The sequence below is a fragment of the Bidens hawaiensis genome, unplaced genomic scaffold, assembly GCF_021521415.1.
Source record: "Bidens hawaiensis isolate Kalapana, Puna unplaced genomic scaffold, B.hawaiensis_p1.1 tig00035450_1, whole genome shotgun sequence".
NCBI lineage: Eukaryota > Viridiplantae > Streptophyta > Magnoliopsida > Asterales > Asteraceae > Bidens > Bidens hawaiensis.
The window spans coordinates 42,565-66,647 of record NW_027496160.1 but is presented as its reverse complement, the minus strand read 5'-3'; the positions used below and the strand labels follow the sequence as shown (position 1 = coordinate 66,647).

The 24,083-nt window shown below is 38.8% G+C and overlaps 1 pseudogene across 1 annotated transcript in view; it reads right to left on the bottom strand.

Moving 5' to 3' along the window:
* Window positions 1-5,202: 5,202 nt before the first annotated feature.
* The window catches only part of LOC143587316 (ABC transporter C family member 8-like), a 45,162-nt pseudogene continuing 26,281 nt past the window's right edge, over window positions 5,203-24,083 (bottom strand). Inside the window, exons 10-13 of the transcript XR_013144865.1 lie at window positions 6,981-7,286; window positions 5,921-5,984; window positions 5,582-5,821; window positions 5,203-5,327 (exon numbers count right to left, since the gene is read on the bottom strand). The product of XR_013144865.1 is annotated as an ABC transporter C family member 8-like (transcript). The remainder of the gene's footprint in view (window positions 5,328-5,581; window positions 5,822-5,920; window positions 5,985-6,980; window positions 7,287-24,083) is intronic.

The following is a 24,083-nucleotide window of genomic DNA, read 5'->3' as shown; positions in this document are numbered from 1 at the left end:
TGATATGGGAAAACATGTGTAATACCTGAATGTTGGACTTGTATTTTAAATAAACCGTGTACTCTGACACGTATTTTATAACATTTTATAATGAATAAAAGTCCAACTTGTATGTGAATATGTTGTGCTTAAATGCTGATGGCTAAACGGCGTCTGTCACCGCCCAAATTGGTTGATTAAGTCTTCTGTTGTTATATTAAGGTTTTTGGGGTGTGACACGTAGGGATGGCAATGGGTCGGGTTTAGGTATTCCCTATGGGTTATAAAGGTCCATCCCAAACCCGTCCCAAACCCGTCGGGTTTTAATCGGGTGATTACCCGTCGGGTTTCAGGTTTTCCCATCGGGTTTCGGGTTTCCTATCGGGTTTTGACAAAATACTCGTCGGGTATACCCGGCTCAAAACCCATAGGGTTTCTACCGAGGTTTTGAAAAAATATAACTAATTGATTACAAAGATGGTTACCATAAAGGTAAAATATCTCAAATAGTTGACATAAAAAAAGTTTTGACAAATAATATATTTAGAATATAGTACATATATAATATAATAACCTATATCGGGTACATCGGGTATATAATCGAGTAAATAGGTTTATGTTATCGGGTAATCGGGTCGGGTAATCGGGTACATTAGAAATCCCAAACCCGTCCCAAACCCGCGAAAAATTTTAAAACTATTCACAAACCCGTCCCAAACCCTAATGGGTCGGGTATTACCCGTCCCATTTATGTCGGGTTTCGGGTTTTCCTATCGGGTTCGGGTTTCATTGCCATCCCTAGTGACACGATACGCGGCGGCTTGCTTGCTTGATGACGCGATATTGATTCGCGGCGGCTTGCGTCCCGCGATGACGTATTATTTGCCCGCCATTTTCACTAGAAATTCTTTGCGTCCTGCAGCTTGCATGCGTGAGAGATTTCCATTAGAAATTCTTTGAGCATGAGGATGACAAGGTGAGACCCACCTGTCATGTTAATGTCTCCCTCAATGAGACAAAATCTTTTGCTTGTTGTTGTACTTTTTCTTAGAGAACCGTGAACCACCAAAATATATATATATATCCCGGTGAATTCCCAAGGTCAAAATTTCAAATCTGGTGCAGGTGAACCACCTAAAATACCCTTTACCTCTCATCAACCATTTAATTTAATATCAAAGAATGGAAAACTCAGATCCAAAACTTTTTAATGAAAACTTAGATCTTTAATTATGAGAATTTTGACCATAATCTCCTTTCTAGAGATGACCCGCTTTTATAAGCGACCAGTGGTGAGCGGAGTTGGCCCGGAGAAGCTTTGCGGGAGCCAGAGTTAAGTCAACCTGAGAGCGTTAGTGACCCGTGGTGAGTCGTATTTGTCCATCGGAATGCCCTCACGTCACCTTCTGTTAGAGCGTTAGTCAACCGCGGTAACAAAAGTTAGCCCGCTAAAGCATGCCTATCACCTTATCGCACGAACCGACCTCAAACTTGTATTGTTGTTGCATGTGGTGTCGTCTTTCGACCCGCATGGTGGTTTACGCGTGAACCAAGGACATGGTGTGTCTTTCAACCTCAAACAATAGTATTTTCGACTCATATGGTGTTGTCTTCCGACCCACATGGGGTTTCCATGTGAAACCGAGGACCTGGTGTCGTCTTCCAACCCACATGGTGGTTTTCGTGTGGAACCGAGGGTATGGTGTCGTCTTCCGACCTCATACGATACTATTTTTGACCCGCATGGTGTCGTTTTCCGACCCGCATGAGGTTTTTGTGTGAAACCAGGGGCATGGGATTGTCTTCCGACCCGCATGGTGGTTTCCGCATGAAACTAAGGACATGGGGTTGTCTTCCGACCCCGCACTGTACTATTTTTGACCCGCATGGGGTTTCCATGTGAAACCAAGGACATGGTGTCGTCTTCCGACCCGCATGGTGGTTTCCGCGTGGAACAAAGGGTATGGAGTCGTCTTCGGACTTCATAATGTACTATTTTTTACCTGCATGGGGTCGTCTTTCGACTCGCCTAGGGCTTTCACGTGGTGGCGTTACGGCTGACACGCTACAGTGGCCCGCATGGACCACTATTGACTCGCGGTATCTGGTTTGGTCCACCTGGGCTTGCACGGCGGCTCGTGGAGACGACCTGCTGGAACCGCGAAGCTTGTTGCAGAATTATTCACGTGTGACGGAAGATTCCGGTTTTCAAATCGGAAAAATGTGCTGGTTGCAGACTTTAATTGGATGGTGACTTTCCAATTTTTCTCTCTTCTTTTAATTGAGAAAAAACTCTAAAACGCACATTTTCTTCTCGAATTTCGATGAATGCTCTCTCTCAGATCCAGACAAAAAGAAATCACGTGGCTCTTATTTTTCCACCAGAAAAGAATTACCACCGATATGAAATTATTTGACAAATAATCATTATTCTGAATTATTTGACAAAAAACCATATGCTGACTTCAGATATGAAGGTGTAAGTAACCGCCCGATGTATAGAATTTTCAGAGAATAGATATGAAACTTCCTATTGAAAACTTAGAAACCTCTGCAAATCCAGATCTGCAACAATTGATTCAGAATCGTGTAAAAACAGATCTAAATCTTGGAGTAGAGAAGATTTAAAACCATCGCAGATCCGGAGGCTTGACCGCCCGAATCAGGTAGTTTTTTGGATCTACAAATCTTTTTCAGCTTTATTTTGGCACATATCTAGAAGCATCTTTTAGATCTATGGATCTTTTTGAGCTTTAATAGAACAGATCTTGAAGCTTTTTGTAGACTTCCAGATCTGGATTTTCCTTGGAAGAAAAAATCATAGATCTAGAAGTTTTGATGAACAGATCTGAGAACCGAGACGAAAATCGAAGAGTAACTCGTTGCCGGTCCCACGGATGGTGCCAATGAAGAAACACAAAACATAAAACGCAATAAGTAAAAGGTCGTACCGGGTATTTGGGACCCTACCTCCACAAAAACAGAAATAAAAAGTTCATTTGAAGGAACTTGGCTTGATCTGAATGACACATATCATCGTACGGAGGAACTTGATTCAAACAACATCATCCGAAGGAACTTATCAATTCAGGCAACTCCCTCTCAAGTTAGAGGTGTATACAACCTTAAATTGGAAGTAAGATCCATATGTGGAAGACCAGCAACACTTTTAGTAAAGAAATCTGAAGCTGATTTGAAGTACTACATTGTGACAAGAGAATTAAACCATGGATCTTAACGTTTCTCTCGCACAAAATGATAGTCTATCTCAATGTGTTTAGTCTGTTGATGAAAAACCGGAAATTTAACAATATGAATAGCAACCTAACTATCACATTTAAGTGGAAGAGGAGTTAGCCCTCCGCTTGGAATTCAAAAAGTAGACAAATTGACTGGTATTCAGCCTTAGCAAAACTATGTGAAATGGTCGCTTTTCTCTTGGACTTCAAAGATATAGGACTGTCCACAACTAACGAATCACCATGTGTTTAGACATGGAGCCCAATCTGAATCACAATAAGCTGCTAGAGTAAAATTCGGGGGGTTGTTAGAAAATATAATTATCGGGAACAAGTAACCTTGACATAACGAAAAGTATGTCATGCTGTATCCCAGTAAGGAAGCCTTGGATCACTCATGAACTGACTAAGAAATTGAATAATGAAAGCTAAATTGGGTCTAGTATTTAAACAATTTAAACTCCCGGCTAACCTTCGATAATCCAAAAGGTTCATAAAAGATCTGACCAACAATGGCTTTAAATCGTAAATGCAATGGTAAAAGGGAATTGGTGGGAGCCACATTTGTGGCATGAAATTCAAGCACAAGATCCCCGACAAACATTCTTTTGAGTATACCAGAACCATTCTTTGAGTATACCACAACACTTAAGTCCTGCTAACAAAATAGTAACCCCTAACTGTTTTAACCAACTACGAGAATTAGCCGTCAACTGAAAACGTTTTCATGAAACATTATGTCATTTCAACTAAACACTATAACAGTTTCAAACCTATAAAACAAAATTTTGTGGTCTATTTTAGGCACACCAGGATATATTCTTATTGTTGCTATTTATATTATTATCCGATTAAGATTTCGAGAATATCATAAATATCTTTAATCTGAAAGGGATTATACATTATTCATACAGATTATTTGCACGAATGGCCTTCTAAACTACGAAACCTACATTAATCACCAGACATTTTCGTATATCTACAAAATATTGGAAAACAATATCAAGAATACAAACACAAGAATGATTAGTTTAGAAGTATTACAAATATGCACATATCGAGTTCAAAGACATACGCACATTTCGTCTTTACAAAATCAAATTATTTGATAAATACAAGATCGACAGAAATAAGGGATTCAAATTAGGGGAAAGTTAACGTACAAATAAAATTAACGTACTAATTGTGCAAATCAAGTAGTGTAATTACAAATACAAGTAGTGTAATTATGTAATTACATTGTAGTGTATTTACATTATGTTGTAATTACACTACAATATAATTACGCTATGTTGTATATATAATTACACTACTTAATACGTATGATTAGCATTTGTATTTGATCAAAATCCTTCAAATTATCAAAAGTTTTAAGACTATATGCCGATCTTTTATGATGAAAAACATGTGCTTTTAGATCATAATATTAGTGAAGAGATAAAACAAGAAAGAGGCTTCAAAAATTGTAAACTGAATTCTTGATATGAGAGAAGTTTGGAATGGCATACGTGCAATCTACATTACTTTTATTCCCCACAAGGGCGAAACTTAAGCTTCCCCCCACCCCCCCTTATTTTCTCAGTAGTTAAAGTTTATTCGTTTTTGTTTGAAATTTTTTATACATAGTGTAAATTCACCCGTTTGTGGTGAAAAATTTGAGCCTGGCCCTGTCGTTCATGATTTTTTTATATGCATTGAGTCTCCCCCCCCCCTCCCACCTTTCTTAGTAGTTTAAATTTACTCCTTTCTGTTTGAAAATTTTTATACATAGCGTACCGTTCATGATTTTATTTATACGCATTGAGTCCCCCCACCCCCTTCCGGGCGTTTTCGTCAAAGCTTCAACACTGATTCCCCACACGTATCTTTGAAACATAGAATAACAAAATATTGAAACTAATTAGATTTGGGATGGATATTCTTGTAACGAAAGGAACATTATAAATACAAAAAAAAAAAAAAGATATTAATGTTTTGGTTCTCACTAAAAGCCATCAAATTTATTAGCAGAGTTGTTTCTGCAACTAAGCCAGTACTCAGCTACAAGCTTGGAAAAAAAAGAATCTGTTCCCATTAGCTTTGAAGGCTCATCATACTCCACCATTTCCCCTACAAATCAACAAGGTCATATTGCTTGAAGTTAAAAAGTTGATACAAAGAAACAAGTCAAACGGGTTAAAGTTGCATGTAATGTATTTTTAAAGATTATCATATTTAACACATGTTCAGTTATTTACAAGATTAATATAAAAAAATGATTGTAACCAGGCAACAAGCTGCGCCACAATCCGCTTTTTTGAATAGGAAAACCGATTCTGTTAAACTTGTGTAATTAATCCAATAATGTTGAAGCCTGAACATACCAAAAGAGAGAACCATGACCTTGTCACTGTCTGTAACTGTTGGAACCCTATGGGCAATGGTTATGACAGTGCAACTTGAGAATTCTTCCCTTATGATTCTCTGAAGAATGGCATCTGTTGCAGAATCAATGGATGCGGTTGCTTCATCAAGTACAAGAATTTTGTTTCTTCTAAGTAAAACTCTTCCTAAACAGAATAACTGTCTTTGTCCAGCACTCCAATTCTCTCCTTCATCACTCACTAACAAACAAACAAATATATATATATATAGTGATCATCCAAGTCATGATTTAGATTTTGCTAGCTAGTATATATGATATAATCATAAAATCGACTAACCCGAAGAATCTAGCAAATTTGGAAGACATCTGATCGTGTCTTTTAGACGACAGTTCTCTAATGCCTGAAAATCCATTTAAATCATGCATTTTATTGCATTGTATATACAAAGGTGTCAAGTGAGTTCCGTAATATGCCAAAATGGGCAACTTTTGTGAAGGTAAAACAAGGGTAGGTTTAGGTGGACCTGGCGTGACTAAAGCAATTTTTGTGGAATGCTTTAAATAAATACTTCAAATATGAATTACTATGTTACTTAACTTGTAATATGATAGTCTCGGACCCAGACCTCGTGTTTCAAACTAAAGATGCTTACCAACTTTACTTAAATAGTTATTGTGTTGGATTTTTTGACTTATAAATGATATATTCTTAATTCACTTGTAAATAATACTAGAAAATCATTAAACAATTAAGTTAACATCTAATGTTGTATTCAAAGAGGATTTTGGAGATTTATAAATTGTAAAATTTTGTTTATCATTATTAATATCTTATGAATCTATAACATATTTTATCATGTATATTATTAAATTTAATTTTTTTTGTTGTTTTTAACCACCCGTGTATCATACGGCTCTATCCTAGTTATGTTAATGTAGTAAGAACTACATTGTGATCTAATACAATATGATTTTTAATTAAATGGTTTAAGAGGGTTAGGGGCTGTTTGGTAGCCTCTTAACAGTCATTAAAAGGCTACCTCTTAATGGCTTATAGCATCTGAATGGTTAAGAGGTAGCCTTAAGTCTGAATGGTTAAGAGGCTAGTTAAGAGGTAGCCTTAAGTCTGAATGTTTTCAGACTTAAGGCTACCTCTTAACCATTCAGATGCTATGAGCCATTAAGAGGTAGCTTCTTAATGACTGTTAAGAGGCTACCAAACAGTAAATTATAATACATTTTGGCGAATTTCGATCCTTGTGCATTTAACGTTATTATTTTTAATTTTTATAAGAAAAAAAATCACAAGCCAAGTATACTTATTCATTAGTAAAGGAGTCTAAACTGCATCATGATATCAAGTTATGAAGATTAGAATGTATATAAGTTTAAGTTACCTTCCATATCTCATCATCAGAATGAAGTCCAAGCGGATCCATATTTGTTCGAATACTACCCCGAAAAAGGGTGGGTTCTTGTGGAATGACACTTAATTTCATCTTCAGATCTTTGAGTCCAATACTGCAAATATTTAGCCCATCTATAAGTATTCTTCCACTATGAGGTTCCACCAAACGAAATAATGCTGTTACTAGTGTGGTTTTGCCACTTCCTGTTCTTCCAACAATGCCTACTCTAGTCCCTTCTTTGAATGTACAAGTAATTCCTTTGAGAACTAGTGGCGCGTTTGGACGATATCTAAACTAAAATCACAACCAAAACACAATTAACTTAGATATGCATGTGGCAAGATGGTCAAGGTAGGTAATAGTGATCAAAATGTTTCATTTTAAGTTGGATGAGGCGGGAGTACCTAGAACTTTTTTTTTAACGACTAAATGTTACACTTTAAAGGTACTGAACTCTAATTCTTATTCTACACTCTAACCACCTTACCCTCCCACTAAAAATGAGAATGACATTCACTACGTGGAACTACCTCGTCCATTAAGATAAAAATATTATGAATAAGTCATGCAATAGTTATGATTTAAACGAATAACTATATGTTAAATTAATAAAATAAATTTATAACTAAAATGATCGATTTAGTAGGCTATGTATTAAAGCATAAGAAGCAAGATAAACATGATCCCTTGAACTAGCTTCCAAAATTCATGCACATAACCCTAATATAGATAATGAATCGAGGTCTTGTGAAACGCAACATCGCTTTCAGAATGACGATTCTTAACCGTTTGAAGCTAGCTAATAGTCTTGGCCTGTACCATACTTTACTTATATTTCTCATGTCACAAGTAATTAACCACTCGGGGAGCAACACCTTTATTACACGCATTGATACCGCGAGGCTGTAAGTAATTAATTTTTAGTCGTATTTATTCATGCTAGAATATTATGATAAGAATTTTAATGTTTGAATATAACTATTTAGAAAATTGTATGCATCTATAGTAGCCTTAATTAAATCTTTTTTACATGTTAGCCTATTTTGTCACGCTCCTTTTTAGCTAATTTTTGTTTGAGATGCTCAATAAACACAACAAGAACCTATCCATTATACATTTTAGGCTACTTACAACCATTTTTATTCATTCCTTTTTAGCCAATTTGTTTAGCCAATTTGTTTAATTTGGCATGTTTGAAGTAAAAGCAACCTAATAAACTCAGTCTTTGAGTAAGTTGGTCAAACTGTTAGGCCCCGTTTTATATAGTTAGTCTTTTGTATTGATTAAATTATGTATTTGGACGGATGGGTCATTTTGTACATTGTTTGAGCCACGGTCTATTGTAATGAAGCCCATTGGGCATTAGTAGTACCTTACTTCTCATGCATGCTTCCCTATAAATAGGAAGCATGCCATGAGAAGCAAGGTTGTTGATGCTAGTGGTTAAAGCTAGTTGTTGAAAGTTGATATAAAAAGAAACTTTTTGCAAAAACACTATCTCTCTCTCTCTCACTCACTCTCCTTTCCTTAACCAAAAATAAACTTAAGATCCGAGACCTCTTGGTTGCTTAGTGTGATTTCCGCTAGCACTAAGTTAGGTTGATCCAAAGACGTTGTTAGATCCACCCGACTCAGGACCTACAATTGGTATCAGAGCTTCGGTTCACTAGTTGAGGGTTTTTGGATCATAACCTTGGGTTTTGATCTTGAAAAGAAGAAAATAAGTGTTCAAGTGTTCTTGACAAAGAAAATTATCAAAAATACAAAAAGAATTGGCAAAAACTTCATAAAATGTCTTAGAAACTTTCTTGGTGAATGTCTTAAGTGTTAAGAGTGGTGTGTATAGGGTTCAAGTTTGTTAGTTTAAAAAAATAAAAATTTCGCTTCGCTCAAGCCTTGTACCAAACATCGTACTTGAACTGACAAAAGTGGGTGGAACAGATCCCAAGGAAGATTTGCTTTTTTGGATTTTTTTCGTTTCGCTTGGAATCCTTTCGCTTCGCTTGGATTTTTTCGCTTCGCTTGGATTTTTTCGCTTCGCTTGGATTTTTTTCGCTTCGCTTGAAAGCCGTTTCGCTTCGCTTGAAGCTGTTTAAGCGAAAAAGTTGACTGTTTTGAAGATTGAGCTTTGTTGAAGGCTTATACCATGGCTAGTACTGATTCAGAATTGTTGAAGGGTTATTTACTATTAGAAAATCAAGTGGGAACACCTCAAAAACCTCCTAAGTTTATGACCTTAAATGATAACTTTATTGATTTCAAATGGAGGTTCATGAACTTCATCTCATTAACTGAAACTTATTTGATGAGATGTTTTGAAGAGGGTCCTTATGTTCCAGTAACTCGCACTGATGCTGGGGAACAACCAAAGGCACCTGAGAATTATGATCAAGATGATATGGATAAGTTAGCACAAGACAAGAAAGCGTTTCTGTTGCTGACAGTTTGTCTCTCAAATGAAATCACAGAGACACTATGGGAACACAGAAGTGCCAAGGGATTATGGGAAACTCTTGTTGAGATGGTTGAAGGAAATGCTGAAATTAGAGAAAACAAGAAAGCACTGTTGAAGGAAGAATTCAACATGTTCAACCATCGTCAGAGTGAGGCTGTGCTAGACTTAGTGAAGAGGTTTGAGAAAGCTCATGGTCAAAGTAAGAGCTGCAGGTGTTAACATTCCCAACACTGAGGTGAATCACAAGTTGATGAACTCTTTTCCTTACAGTTGGAGTGTAAACACAATAACTATCAAGAGAACCACAAATCTGAATGGGATGACTAACGGTGAACTAATATCCACTATCAAATCATTCGAAATGGATGAATAGATGAGGATGAACAATCACATGAATTCTCCGAATCAAGTCGGAGTAAGCACTACATCTTCAAGTGTGCCAACAGCTTTTGTCAGCAAAACCCAACAAAATGTATATCCCGTGACCAATCCCAAGTACTCACCAACTGTTCCTTCACAATCAACAGCTTTTATCTCCACCAGCAACCCATCAACTCCATCCAGTGCAAGTTCGTTTCAAAAAGCAGTTGACAGTGCAGTTGCTCAAGCTCTGAAGGCACATGGAATTTCTTCAACAAAACCTCAAGCAAACAAGCCCTCCAGCTATTGTGAAGCCATTCCCATGCTGAATGATTCAAATGTGACACTCGTTAAAGCTTTTCTGTCTTGTCATGAAGAGCTATTGCAAGGGAATCTGTTACCGGCTCAGTTTGAGATAGGTGATTTGAAAGACATCAATCAAAATGATCTTGAGAAAATGGACATCAAGTATCAGATGGCCATGGCTGTGCAAAGGGCCACCAACTTCATCAAAACCTACGGAAAGGACAGCTTTAATGATTCTAATCGAAAGCGAATTGGTTTCGAAAAGAGCAAGCTTCGATGCTACAATTGTGCAGAGATGGGTCACTTTGCCAGAGAATGCACGAATCCTCCCAAACCAGCAAACGATATACAGGTGACAGAAGTAACTGATGAAGAGAATGTAAAAGCTGCTGAATGAGGCCTGAGGATCAAAAGGCAAACAACTCAGCTCCAAGCATCGGGAATCGTCCACACAAGGGCAGCTCAAGCTCAAACTCAAGAGCCCTTGTTTCTCAAACAGAAGTTCACACCGGTATGGATTGGGACGAACAGTTTCAAGAGCTGCAGAATCCGCTGAATATGGCTAGCATGGCTTTCACTGCAAACAATGAAGCCTCTTCATCTTCTACTGCCGGTTCTAGTGCATCACACCTTGATGAGGTAAAACGAAATCTTTGCACGGAAGCATGTGTTAACAAGGTTACATACTATAGATACTTACAAGACGAAGTTTTGAAAGAAAATGCAAAACTTCGTCAGTTGAACACTGAATATGTAAAAGCCGATAAGATCTACATTGAAAAGATCAAAACTCATCACGATGATGTAGCCAATCTTAGACTTGAAATTTTTCGAGAAAAACATAATGTCATTTACTATAAGGACATAATCAATTATTTAAAAGAAGAGATTAAGAAATTAAAACACGAAGTTACTGATAAGAAAGAAAAGGAAAAACAAGTCGAAAGGTTTGAGGCATCATCTGAGAAGTTAGATGATCTTATTGGAGCCCAGAGAAGTACTAAAGTTAAAACGGGGTTGGGGTACGACTACACTGCCGTACCACCACCATTCAATGATAACTACACCAGTTTGCCCCATTTTAGTTATAATACTTCTCCTGATGAAGAAATGGCATACGGTGTTGGTAGATACCAAAACCTGTGACATTTGTTCCCGCAGCATCTCAAACTGCTGCTCTAATTCAATCATTTGATAAATCTAACGTCAATATGTCTTGTGAAGCAGGTGATATAAACAATGGTGATTGTGGGAAAGTTAATCAGGGTTTTAAGCAAAATGGAGGATTAGAACCACGTTTTGAGTCATGTGTGGGTCTAACCAAAAGTATTAATAACCCTGTCTGTAACAAAGTTTGTGAATCCATGTTGGAATGTTTAATGTCGGAATCAAAACCTGTATTTTGTGAAACCAATTGTGAAGAAAATTGTAAAGAAGTATGTAATGAAAGTGAATGTTCTTCGTCTGATTCTGAATGTGAAACTATTTTTGATGAAACAAATGTGGCTAAAGTTGGTGAACAGACAAATTCTAGTTGCTCGTCAACTGATCGTGATTTTGAGAACTTACGAAAACAAGAAATTGTCTTTGAAAATGAAAAATCAAGCACGTCGTTTAAAAATGTGCCTTCAAAGAAAACTTCATTTTCACAAAATACTACTAATAGAAATAGTTCTCAATTTTATGATCAATCTGATAGTACCTATTACTACTCTGGTCATAAACCTAGGCAGTCAAATTACTTTGCATCGAATCATTCAAATGTGTTCACAGATAGAGGTTATCAATATGTTAACTCTACCACATCACCTCACCCCACATACTTCAGTGATCAACACGTCTATGATTGTAACAAAAGAAAATGTTGTTTTGTGTGTGGGAATCTGTCTCATCTTGCGAGACACTGCAAGAACTGGCATAAGCAACAAAGAGACGCCAAAAGTAAGTTTGGTCAGACATTTACTGAGTTAATTGTTCAACCTAAGAAAATGTTTTATCAAACTTGTACCTCAGCCAGTGAGACGGATTCAAGAATTAAAAGAACCGACAAACCCAAGAAACCCTTCTGGCTAACACAAAGGGAAAGAAAGCGGTTAGCCAAAAGGCCAGAAGCTGAAAACCCTAAAAACCCCTTTAAACCGTTTTCAAAAGCAAATACAGAAGAATTGTTAATCAAACCCAAACCAAAACGAAGGAATCAAGAAAACCTTTTAAGGACCGAGGGAATCTTAACACAAGTTCCTCGAGTGATTGCACTTCAGATTCAGATTCTCCAAAAGATTACATTTTCAAGAATCATAATATAAAACTGGGTGACTTTTTGTTTGCTTTTCCCGATACAAGTTCGTCTCGGGGCCCTTCTACTAACTAGCTGCTCATGTATGTAGGGTCATCCTGGAAGGCCTGTCAACAGTATTTGGTACTTGGACAGTGGCTGTACCCGACATATGACAGGAGATGAGTCCCTATTGTTCGATATAAAGCCCTTCGATGGTGGACATGTTTCCTTTGCTGGTGACATAGGAGGAGAAATCACGAAACAAGGCAAGGTCTCCAATGGCACATTGACCTTCGACGAAGTCAATCTTGTGGAACAACTCAATCACGACTTACTCAGTGTCTCTCAGATCTGCGATAAGAAATTTTCAACTCTTTTCACTGAAAATGAATGTCTTATTCTTAAACCAGGCTTTAAAGTCCCGGAAGAGTGGATTATGTTGCGTACTCCGAGGCACAATGACGCTTACATTCTGGACATGAGAAGCAATTATTCCATGCGGACTGCTTCTTGTCTGTTGTCCAAGGCCTCGAAGAATGACTCATCCTTATGGCATCGACGTCTAGGGCATGTCAACTTTAAGAACTTAAATAAGTTGATTAAAGGTGACCATGTGAGGGGCTTGCCCGTAAAATCTTTTCATTGTGCTGAAAAATGTTTATCTTGCTCTAAGTGCAAACAGCACAAACTCCCTCACCGCCCCAAGACTGTCAATTCCATAAACTCCACTCTTCAACTGTTGCATATGGATCTTTTTGGTCCCGTTCAACCAATGGTAATAGGTCGCAAAGCCTATTGTCTGGTTATTACTGATGATTACTCGCGTTTCAGTTGGACTTTTCTGCTAGGACATAAGGATGAGACATCTCAGTTTCTTATCAGATTCATCGTGTTGGTTGAGCATCAGACGGACAAACGAGTCAAGTGCATCAGAAGTGACAATGGAACAGAATTCTGCAACAAAGCCGTCAACGAATTCTGTCACAACAAGGGGATTCTTTGTCAATTCAGTGCACCCTACACTCCTGAACAAAATGGGGTGGCTGAGTGACGAAATCGTACACTGGTTGAAGCTGCAAGAACCATGCTGTCATACTCCAAGCTCCCTTTATTCTTCTGGGGGGGAAGCCATCAACACTGCTTGCTACACTCAGAATCGTGTGTTGCTGAACAAAAGACTGAATAAGACACCTTATGAAGTCTTTTATGGAAACAAGCCAAGGATTAATTTCTTCAAGACATTCGGTTGTTCATGCACAGTGCTTCAGTCAAATGTTGCTACAACTTCAAAGTTTGCTGAAAAGGCGGATGAGTGCTACTTTGTTGGTTATTCCGCTGACAAAAGTGCTTATCGTGTGTTCAATAAGAAATCCTGAGTGATTTTGGAGTCCTTCAACATTGACTAGCAAGAACTAAACCCTACCGATGCACACAATGGTCCTGATTGGATGTTTGATTATGAAGGCTTGTTCAGGCAGTTTCGAGGAATGTATGTACCACCGTTTACACCAGTGATGTCTCCTGTTGTTTCTGCACCATCTTTGACAACTGTTGATCAATCAATCTTGATGCACGCCGTTGTGAAAGGTTTGACAGATATTCAGATTGCTGCACCCGCACCCGCACTCAATGGTCCACACGGGGCTAATCAACCTGTCCCGGAAGTCAATGTGCAAACATCTGCAGAATCTACCAAAATGCCCGCTGTCGAAGACGCAGATGATTCAGACATCGATTCATTTATGTCAGCTGACAATGTGGGAAACGACCAGACCATTCAAGCGGCGGATCAACAAACCCACTAAATAGAAACTTCCCCAACTCATGATCCAAGTATAGTTGAATCAGTTCCTACACTTTCTTATGAAGAAGACGTTCATGGATCTGCTGAGGAAGCTATTCAAGAGAATGTGAAAAATGACACCGTTCCTGTTGGAACTTCTCGCACCACTGACTCATCATCGGTACCTGCAATTGTTGTACCTTTCTACGACAACCTATGGGAAGGCACCTTCGCTCAGGAACATTTGGTTGATCAAGAAGAAGATGCTAGCGATCCCCAACCAAATGCTGCTGTCGATGTAACCGCAGTCTTTCATCCCATAGAGAGCCTGACCATTGAGCTTGAGGCAACGCCAGTCGAGAGTGTCGAAAAAATCCCACAGTTACCAACTCATCGCCGACATCCGACTGAGAACATCATTGGAGATCCGTCAGCTAGCATCCAAACGCGCAGCACCTCTGGTAACATTAACAGATGTCTTTTTGCTTGTTTTATTTCGCAGGTAGAGCCCAAGGACTACAGAGTTGCTTTGAAGGAAAACTCTTGGGTTGAAGCAATGCAAGAAGAACTGCTGCAGTTCAAGAAGCTAAACGTTTGGAGGCTAGTGAAGAAACCAGATCACAAGAAGCCAATCGGAACAAAATAGGTGTTCCGTAACAAGAAAGATGACAAGGGGGTGATTATAAGAAATAAAGCCCGGTTGGTCGTACAAGGTTTTTGGCAACCAGAAGGACTTGATTACGATGAAGTTTATGCACCGGTGGCCAGATTGGAAGCAATTCGTATCTTTTTGGCCTATGCCTCGTACATGAATTTCAGAGTATATCAGATGGATGTGAAGACTGCTTTCTTGTACGGGAAAGTAAAAGAAGAAATTTATGTGAGCAACCACCAGGTTTTGAAGACCCAAATTATCCTGACCATGTTTACCGACTTGACAAAGCACTTTATGGTCTTCACCAAGCTCCCTGTGCTTGGTATGCCACACTGGCTGATCATTTAGTGAAGAACGGATACATGAGAGGCATTTTTGATCAAACTCTCTTTGTCAAGAAAATGAAGGATGATTTGATTCTCGTTCAAGTGTATGTTGATGATATTATCTTCGGGTCCATGAATGAGACTCTGTGCAAGGAGTGTTTTGAGATCATGCAGAAGCGATTTGAAATGAGTTCCTTAAGGGAGATGACTTTCTTCCTGGGCTTACAAGTTGAGCAAAAGAAGGACGGGACTTTGATTCACCAAGAAAAGTACGTTCATGACATTGTTCAGAAATTTGGTTTTAAGGACTCAACAACTTTCATGACACCTATTGCTACGCGTCCTGTTCTAGCTCCTGATCCATCAGGAAAACCAGTCGATCAACACCTTTATAGGTCAATGATTGGTTCCTTGATGTATCTCACTGCAAGCAGACCGGACATCATGTTCCCTGTTTGTCAGTGTGCCAGATATCAGTCTGACCCAAGAGAATCCCACATGACTGCTGTCAAAGTTATATTTAGATACTTGAAAGGGAGACCATGTTTGGGTCTTTGGTATCCAAAATACTCTCCCTTGGAACTTCATGCTTACACCGACAGTGATTATGGGGGATGCAACTTGGATAGAAAATCCACATCTGGTGGATGTCAATTCCTGGGAGATCGGTTGATCTCATGACAATGCAAGAAACAGGTCACTGTGTCTACATCCACAGCCGAAGCCGAGTACATCGCCGCATCCAGCTGCTGCTCACAAGTGATATGGATCCAGCATCAGCTGCTGGATTACGGTTTGAATTTTTATGGATCAACGATCAAATGTGATAATGAGGCGGCCATTGCTATTGTCAAAAACCCAGTCCAGCACTCAAAGACTAAGCACATTGACATCCAGATACATTTCATTCGTGATTATTATGATCGCAAGCTTGTCGACATAAAACGGGTCCATACTGAGTTTAACTTTGCAGATCTCTTTACAAAAGCTTTCAGTCGTGCCCGATTTTTGTTTCTCGTTGAGTCTTTGGGCATGATTTCCTTTCAGTAAAATTTTTATCGTCTATCTTTTAGTTTAAAACTGTAAATATTCTTCAAATATGTCACACTTTTAGAGGGAGAAAATGAGTTAACTTTAACTCACCAAAAAGATTTTAAATTTACTTTACAAAACCAAGTCATTTGACTTAACAAAAAGATTTTATTTTTAAATTTCAAGAAAATTCAAAAAGAAGTGTCCCGTTTAGAGGGAGCTCCTGCTTAGAGGGTGTCGGATAATTAAAATTTTCAAAATTTGAGAATTTGATCCGACTATATGGAAAGTGATAGTACATTGGTTTGTAATTATTCTAGCACGTTAAAAGAATAGAACAAAAGGCTACAAGGTCATTCATTAATGTGTAGGTAGGCTTGACAAACAGTAAGTGTCGAGTGATATAAACTTAAATTCTTGCCGGTGCTAATGGATATACGAGTATGAAGCGGTTGCATGATTCTGTGAAGTCATATTCATGAAGGCAAAAATGTAACTACACATGTCATACCCAAGCCTCTCTTTACCTGATCACATTCGTCTTATGAAAGTCAGTGTCATTTTTAATTTTTATTGAGTCAAGTAAAAGTCAAAGAAAAGCATGGAAAAGAAAAACAAAAGAGTCAGAAAGAAAAAGAAAAGAAGTCAAAAAAAGTGTCAGTCCTAGGAATTTTAACTTCTGCTTTATTTCTTCATTTATTTTCGACTCAAGCCTTGGACTTTCTACGTTTGTAGTCATACAAGATCTGATTGTTAAGGCCCTGAGTCTTCTGCTTTGTTTTATTTTCTTTCCTTTGTTCAAGCCTTGGACTTTCTCTGCGCGATAATATGGTATTATCCGACCTGATTGTTATGGCCTGAACTTATGCTTTATTTTAATCGTTCTAGATCGAGTCAAGTGTGCAAAGCACAAAGTGTCATGTGTACAATGTACAGTATACAGTAAGTCAGTCTGTCAATAAGTGTACTGTGATCAACTAAGAAAGGTCTAAGTCAAGTTGAGGTGATAAGTTAACACAAAGTAGGCCTGAGATATGATGGAATCAGCAACATGTCCGATTAAGTGGGGACCACATACGCACCGTGCCTAATTGTATCCTAAATGTATCACTTTTGGCATCAAAACACTTGTCAAGTTAAAAAGGAGGACAATATATACAGTCAATGATGAACTTGTGTCACAATAATTTCAAAATGGAAACGCGATCTAGGGCTTTGCAAACCAATATGATTCCACATCGTGATCATTCTTTGAAAATTATCCAAAGAAAATTCTATGTAAATTAATTTAATATTATTGCTTTCAGCTTTAAAATTGTTTTTTAAATTTCATTTTAATTTTATTTTTATTTACATTGTTTTATTTTTAATTTTGAGTTTATTTTAGTGTCTTCCTTTATCATGTTTTGTTTTGTCAAAAGAGATCGATTGTGCAAATGTTAACAGTTATGGACCAACAAAAGAAAACATTATAAACAATCCAGTGCTTGGATTCGGTGGGTAAATGTTTTTCGGGTTTGAAAATGCAAATATTTTTAAAGACCGAGGACTGAGAGTGTATTTTCAGTAAATACTCACGATGTTTTGACCTTATCGCGAGATAGGCTGACTCTATATATATGGGAAACCTAAAATATCTTTCACTATTCACCAAATTATTTTAAGTTTTCACTCTCTCCTCTCTCAAATCTTCAAACTCAAAACCCAAATTTTCTTTAAATCTTCAAAGTATCCGGCCCTCATAAATCACAAATATGTCGTTGAATCCAGAGTATCCACCTTCGGTATAACATCAAAACTCATAAATCATTCATCTTCAGGTCTTCTGGGTTCTCGTGGATCGAGACGACGGTTCAGATGAACCGTCTGGTCGATTCATGATCGATCTTCATATGAAATTGTGTTGGTGCATAATGTCAGTAGTTCATAGTCTAGTGTCTGTAATCGAGTCTGTAATGTTAATTGTGTTTTGTTTATGTTTAAGCGAAGTTACTGACAAGTTCGCTTATCAGGCGAACTTGTTAGTCAAGCGAAGTTATGGACAACTTTGCCTGAACATGCCAGGCGAAGTTGTCGTGAATATATATGCTAGGTTACGGCTGGTTTGAGAAAATTATTTATAGATCGTGATATCGTGTGTAACGTGAAAACCAGAGAGTTTCTTGTAGTTAGTGATTCATATCACGTGTTTCGGTTATAATATAACGTGTTTGTTTATTCGTATCGTGTGTTTGTTTGATTCGTGTTCTACACTCGTAACGACCTACGCAGGGATTCCGCACCTGTGTAGATTGAGATATCCCGTGTAGATCCATCCAGGGAACCTACAATTAGTATCATAGCCTCGTCTCGATTGTGTGGTTCGGGATATTCACGCGGGTGTAGAAATCGTCCCGTTTCGACTATTCGCGGGACGTGTTTTCTGTGTTTTTGTGTCATTCTTACCTCCTACCATCGTATTCAACCCTTTACACCGTCAAAAACCTCGAAAAACCCAGAAATCAGATCTGCAGAAACTTAGGTGTTCATCAGGCGAATTGCCGTCACTGTTCGTAGGGTTTCGGCGAAGATATAAGGTTAAGGGAAGTTATCCACAACTTCGCCTACCTTCTCAAGTTCGCCTAACTCAAACGAAGTTCTCTACAACCTCGCCTACTTCCTAAGTTCGCTTACCCTAAGCGAAGTTACACTCAACTTCGCCAAGTCACGCGAATTTAAGAAAGATCCAGCGAAGTTAAGTCTAAGCGAAGTTATCCGTAACTTCGCCTACAGTACTTTTCAGAAGAAATTTTTTTGATTTTTTCGGGTTTCTTAGTTTTCGAGAAAGATGTCATCAATTAACATCTCTGAGTTAGTAAAGATGGAAGTAGAAGCAGGCTCAGCTACAAAAGCACCAAGGTTGCTGAAGGGAACCGATTTCGTTGCATGGAAGGATCGGTTCGAACAATATGTCAAGTACCAGGATGCGAAAATGTGGGTATGCATCCAGGATGGTTATATTCCACCAACTATGGAGTACGAAGGTCGTGATCAGATCAAAAAGTACAGCAAAATGGAAGAAGAAGAGAAAAAATGTATGAGGCCGAGAGCAAGGCTCATGCTGCTATCACTATGGCTCTTCCACAAGAGATCCTTCATACGTTTAGAAAGTACAAGACAGCAAGAGAGCTTTGGGAAGCTCTTGAGAACCGGTTTGAAGGAAATGTGGGAATCCGTGCTTCGAAGATCAAATTGCTCAAAACCCAGTTCTCAGTCTTCAAGTATTTGAAGAATGAATCTCTAGATGATATCATCACCCGATATTATCATCTGATGACTGAACTGAGCAACTATTCAATTTCTTACCGAGAAGAAGAGATGGTTGAGAAGCTTCTTGATGCTCTCCCACCAAAATGGGAGATGTACACGGTGCTGATGAGGGAAGACAAAGACTTTCCCCAATATGATCTGGAAACGGCAGTCAACAAGCTCCGAACCTTTGAGCTTAACATGGTTAGAAAGGAGACACCTACGGATCAGGTTCAAGATCCAGGTATGTATGGAGCTAAAGTCAACTCTAGTTCAGGTTCGAAGACTGAATCAGCTGCCTACTACTCGAAGGGAGAGTCGGGTGCCAACTCATCACATGAGGGGCATGTGTCAGTCAACACGAATGGTGATGTTTGCTTTGTAGCAGGTGGATCTAGTGCTTCTAACCCGCAAGCAAGCAAGAGTAGCTGCTCTCCAAGTCTTCCTAGCAACAACTACTCTAAAATGCCTATGAGTGTCAAATCTGCTGAAGAGCAGGTTGCTCTCTATGCTTCTTTTATTGCATCCTATGAGAACTACATTCAGGGGAAGATTGTTGATCCAGCTATGTTGGATGAAGACTATGACCAGATTGATGCTGAGGATATGGAAGAAATGGATCTGCAATGGCAGATGGCTATGATCGTGAGAAGAGTGAAACGGTTTATGAAAAAGACCGGAAGAAAGTTTGTCGGTGGAAGGCCAGGGTTTGACAAGACGAAGGTAAGATGCTACAACTGTCAGCAAAACGGCCACTTTGCTAAGGAGTGCAGAAATGAGCGTGTAGAACGTGGTCAAGGCAAGTCTACACAGCATAATGGGGGTTCTAAAGATTATAGTGCCATGATTTCCAGAGAAGATGGTGAATACAACTGGAACCTGCATTCTGAAGAAACTTTCGAACAGGCCAATTTGGCGAAGGTTGAAACTGAAGGAAATGAGAAGGTTACCGGAGAAGAAAAAGCTCTCATGGCAGATGTTAAAGAGCAGCTCTCCGAGGTATGTTCTAAACCTACTTGTTCTAAATGTGAAAACTTGTCTGAGCAATTAGCAACTATAACTGATCAGTATGTTGGTTTGGATGCTGAGTTTAAAACTTTAAAAGAAGATCATCACTTTACAAAAGCAAGAGAAAATAGCTATAAAGTTAAAATAAAAGCTTGTGAAAAAGATATTAAAAGTCTAAAAGCAAAACTTGCTGAAAAAATTCAAGTGATTGATCTAAGCTATGAAGTTTTGGAAGAAAAAACCAAACTAATAGCTGAAAGAGAAAAACAGATTGCTGATCACCAGGTGAAAGTGGTGGAACTGAATAGAAAACTTGAGCAGTTCAGAAATTCCTCTGCTATTCTTGATCACCTTGTTAGTGATCAAGGTTCCTCTGTTAAGAGGGGAGGAATTGGTTATCATGAGGTTCCACCACCTTATAATCACAATTACACTTTTAATCCTAGTTTTCAGAAATCTGTTGACTTTGAGGTTGTTCAGACAGTTCCAATTCCAGTTACTACTAAAGAACCAGAAGTTAGTAAGCCTGTTGCAAGTGTTAAAATTTCTGCTCCGAGTCCTGTCTCATCTAACTCAGACAAGTCTTCTGAGTCGAGTGAGACAAATCAAGAGGAAGTATTACCAAAAAGTGGAGAGAAAAAGAAAACATCTGAAAAGAAGTCTCCACTAAACCCGTATGTCCCACCATATGTGAGACAAACGGGCAGTAATACAGCCTCAACATCTAAGACAACTTTTGATAAGAAAGTTGAAAACAGGTGTTGTTTTAGATGTAATCAACAAGGACATCTTGTTGCTGATTGCCCTCTGAAGCAAAAATTCAGAGGTGTGAGGCCTTTAAAATCTGAGAAAAGAGCTAACAGTAATCAATTTAATGATAAAACTGAAAACCCATTGAATTTCAGAAAATGGACTAATCCAGGTTTTCAAAGAAATAGATCTCAGTTTTTCACTGGTAACACCCAAACCATAACTAATAATTCATTTAATTCAAGACGGTTTGGATGGCCTCATAGACAATCCACAAGAAGGTATATTGTTAGGACTCACAGAAATAATTATACAGAGACTAACTTTGGAAAGCCAAAGTTCGGGATGTATAGATCCAAGACCAATTGGTCTTGGGTCCCTAGATACTAATCTTTTGCTTTAATCGTGCAGGAACAGTTGAACAGGGCTGCCAATAATCTTTGGGTTGTGGATAGCGGCTGTTCCCGGTACATGACGGGTAACAAATTCTTGTTACACGATTTGAAACCTGTTCAAGGAGGGAGAGTGAGCTTTGCAGGAGAAAGTGGAGGCAAGATTACAGGAATGGGAACGGTGTCTAATGGAAAGATGACTCTAGAGAAAGTAATTTTTGTCGAAGAATTGAAGCACAATCTGCTGAGTGTGTCGCAGATCTGTGATAAGGAGTACACCGTACATTTTACAAAGAATGAGGCGATTGTGTTACATCCTGGTTTTCAGATACCAGAGGAGTGGATTGTGATGAAGGCTCCACGTGAGAGGAATACGTATATTATGGATATGAGATCAACTGAAATGGCCACGGAAGAGTCATGTCTTATGTCAAAAGTGAGCGAATCGGAGTCCGAATTGTGGCATAGGAGAATGGGGCACATTCATCTTCGGAAGATGAACCACATTGTCAAGAATGGACTTGTGCTGGGCGTTCCCTTGAAAAGTTTCAACTTTGAAGACAAATGTCTAGCGTGCAAGAAGGGAAAGCAGCACAAGAAATCCCATCATACCAAGAAGGTCAATTCTATTGTCAGTACTATAGAATTGCTTCACATGGATCTCTTCGGTCCCGTGAATGCAAAAAGTCTAGGAGGTACTTTTTATTGCTTGGTGATCACTGATGATTACTCACGATATTCGTGGGTATATTTCCTGAAATCAAAAGATGAAACGGCTCAGATGGTGAAGAATTTGATTACCAAAGTTGAGAACGTTATGGATAAAAGGGTTAAGTTCATCAGGAGTGACAATGGAACGGAGTTCAAGAATTTTGAAATAGAGATCTTCTGCCTTCAGAAAGGGATTGAACACCAGTACAGCGCTCCGTATACTCCGCAACAGAATGGAGTGGCTGAAAGGAAGAATAAAACGTTAATTGAAGGAGCCAGAACTATGCTGGCTGATTCGAAGCTTCCTGTGGTGTTCTGGGCTGAAGCTGTTGCTACAGCCTGTTATATCCTGAATAGAGTCTTGACTGTTAAAAGACTAAATAAAACGTGTTATGAGCTTATGCATGGGAGGAAGCCCAACTTGAGTGGTCTTGAACCATTCGGGTCCCCTTGTTCGATTTTAAAGACAAATTCTAAATTTGGTGAAGTAGCCGAAGAAGGAATCTTAGTCGGTTATGTTGTTGCGACTCCCAACAGACGTGTCTTTAATACATCGACCGGCAAGGTTGAGGTGGTGTGTAACACCGATATCACAAGTTACAAACCGCCAAAACCAAGCAACGGACCTGCTGAGTTTTTCGACTATGATAGACTTTTTAAGTCTTTTAACATACCGTATTTGGATAGTGCAGAAGAAGAAGAGAGAGTTGCTACGAAGATGATCCTTGATGAAGAAGAAAATCTAGTGCAAAGACAGCTGTTTGATAAATGTCAACCTTCCTCATCAAATGCTATCGATACCCCTGCTGCCTCTCCTGAAGAAGAATTTTTCAATCCGTTTCACTCTCAGCAAGAAACAACCATTGACGAGCTTTCTTCTAACTTGGAAGACAATTTGCATGTCGGTTCTGTTCCGACCACGAGAATTCATAAAGATCACCCTTTGGAGAATGTGATTGGTGATGTGTCCTCCGGTGTACAAACAAGACGTAGCTTGAATGAGCACACCTGTGTTTACACAAGCATTAAGGAGACAGGCATAATCAACGAATGCTTGTACACCTGCTTTATCAGCCAGATTGAACCAAAGAATTACCAAATGGCTCTAAAGGACAGCTCGTGGGTCGAGGCCATGCAAGAAGAGCTGGCTCAATTCAAGAAAATGGAAGTTTGGACTTTGGTTGAAAACCCAAAGAATGTGCATGCGATAGGCACAAAATGGGTTTTTAAGTGCAAGAGAGATGAGAAAGGGATTATTATTAGAAACAAGGCGAGGCTAGTCGTTAAAGGTTTTAATCAACAAGAGGGGATTGATTATAATGAAGTGTTCGCTCCTGTGGCAAGATTGGAAGCCATTAGATTGTTTTTGGCATTTGCTGCTTATAAGAAGATGAAGGTATTTCCGTTGGATGTGAAAAGTGCGTTTCTAAATGGGAAAGTTGATGAGGTTGTGTATGTTGAGCAACCTCCGGGTTTTCCTGACCCAGACTTTCCAGACCACGTGTACAAGTTAAGCAAGGCGTTGTATGGACTACATCAGGCACCTCGTGCCTGGTACTCAACCTTATCAGATTACTTGCTTGAAAATGGATTTGAAAGAGAGAAGATAGATAGCACGTTGTTCGTCAAGAGAGAAGGAAGCGACTTCCTGCTGGTGCAAGTCTACGTGGATGACATTATCTTTGCTGCATCAAAAGTCTCCATGTGTCAGGAGTTTGAGGCCGTCATGAAGAAAAGGTTTGAAATG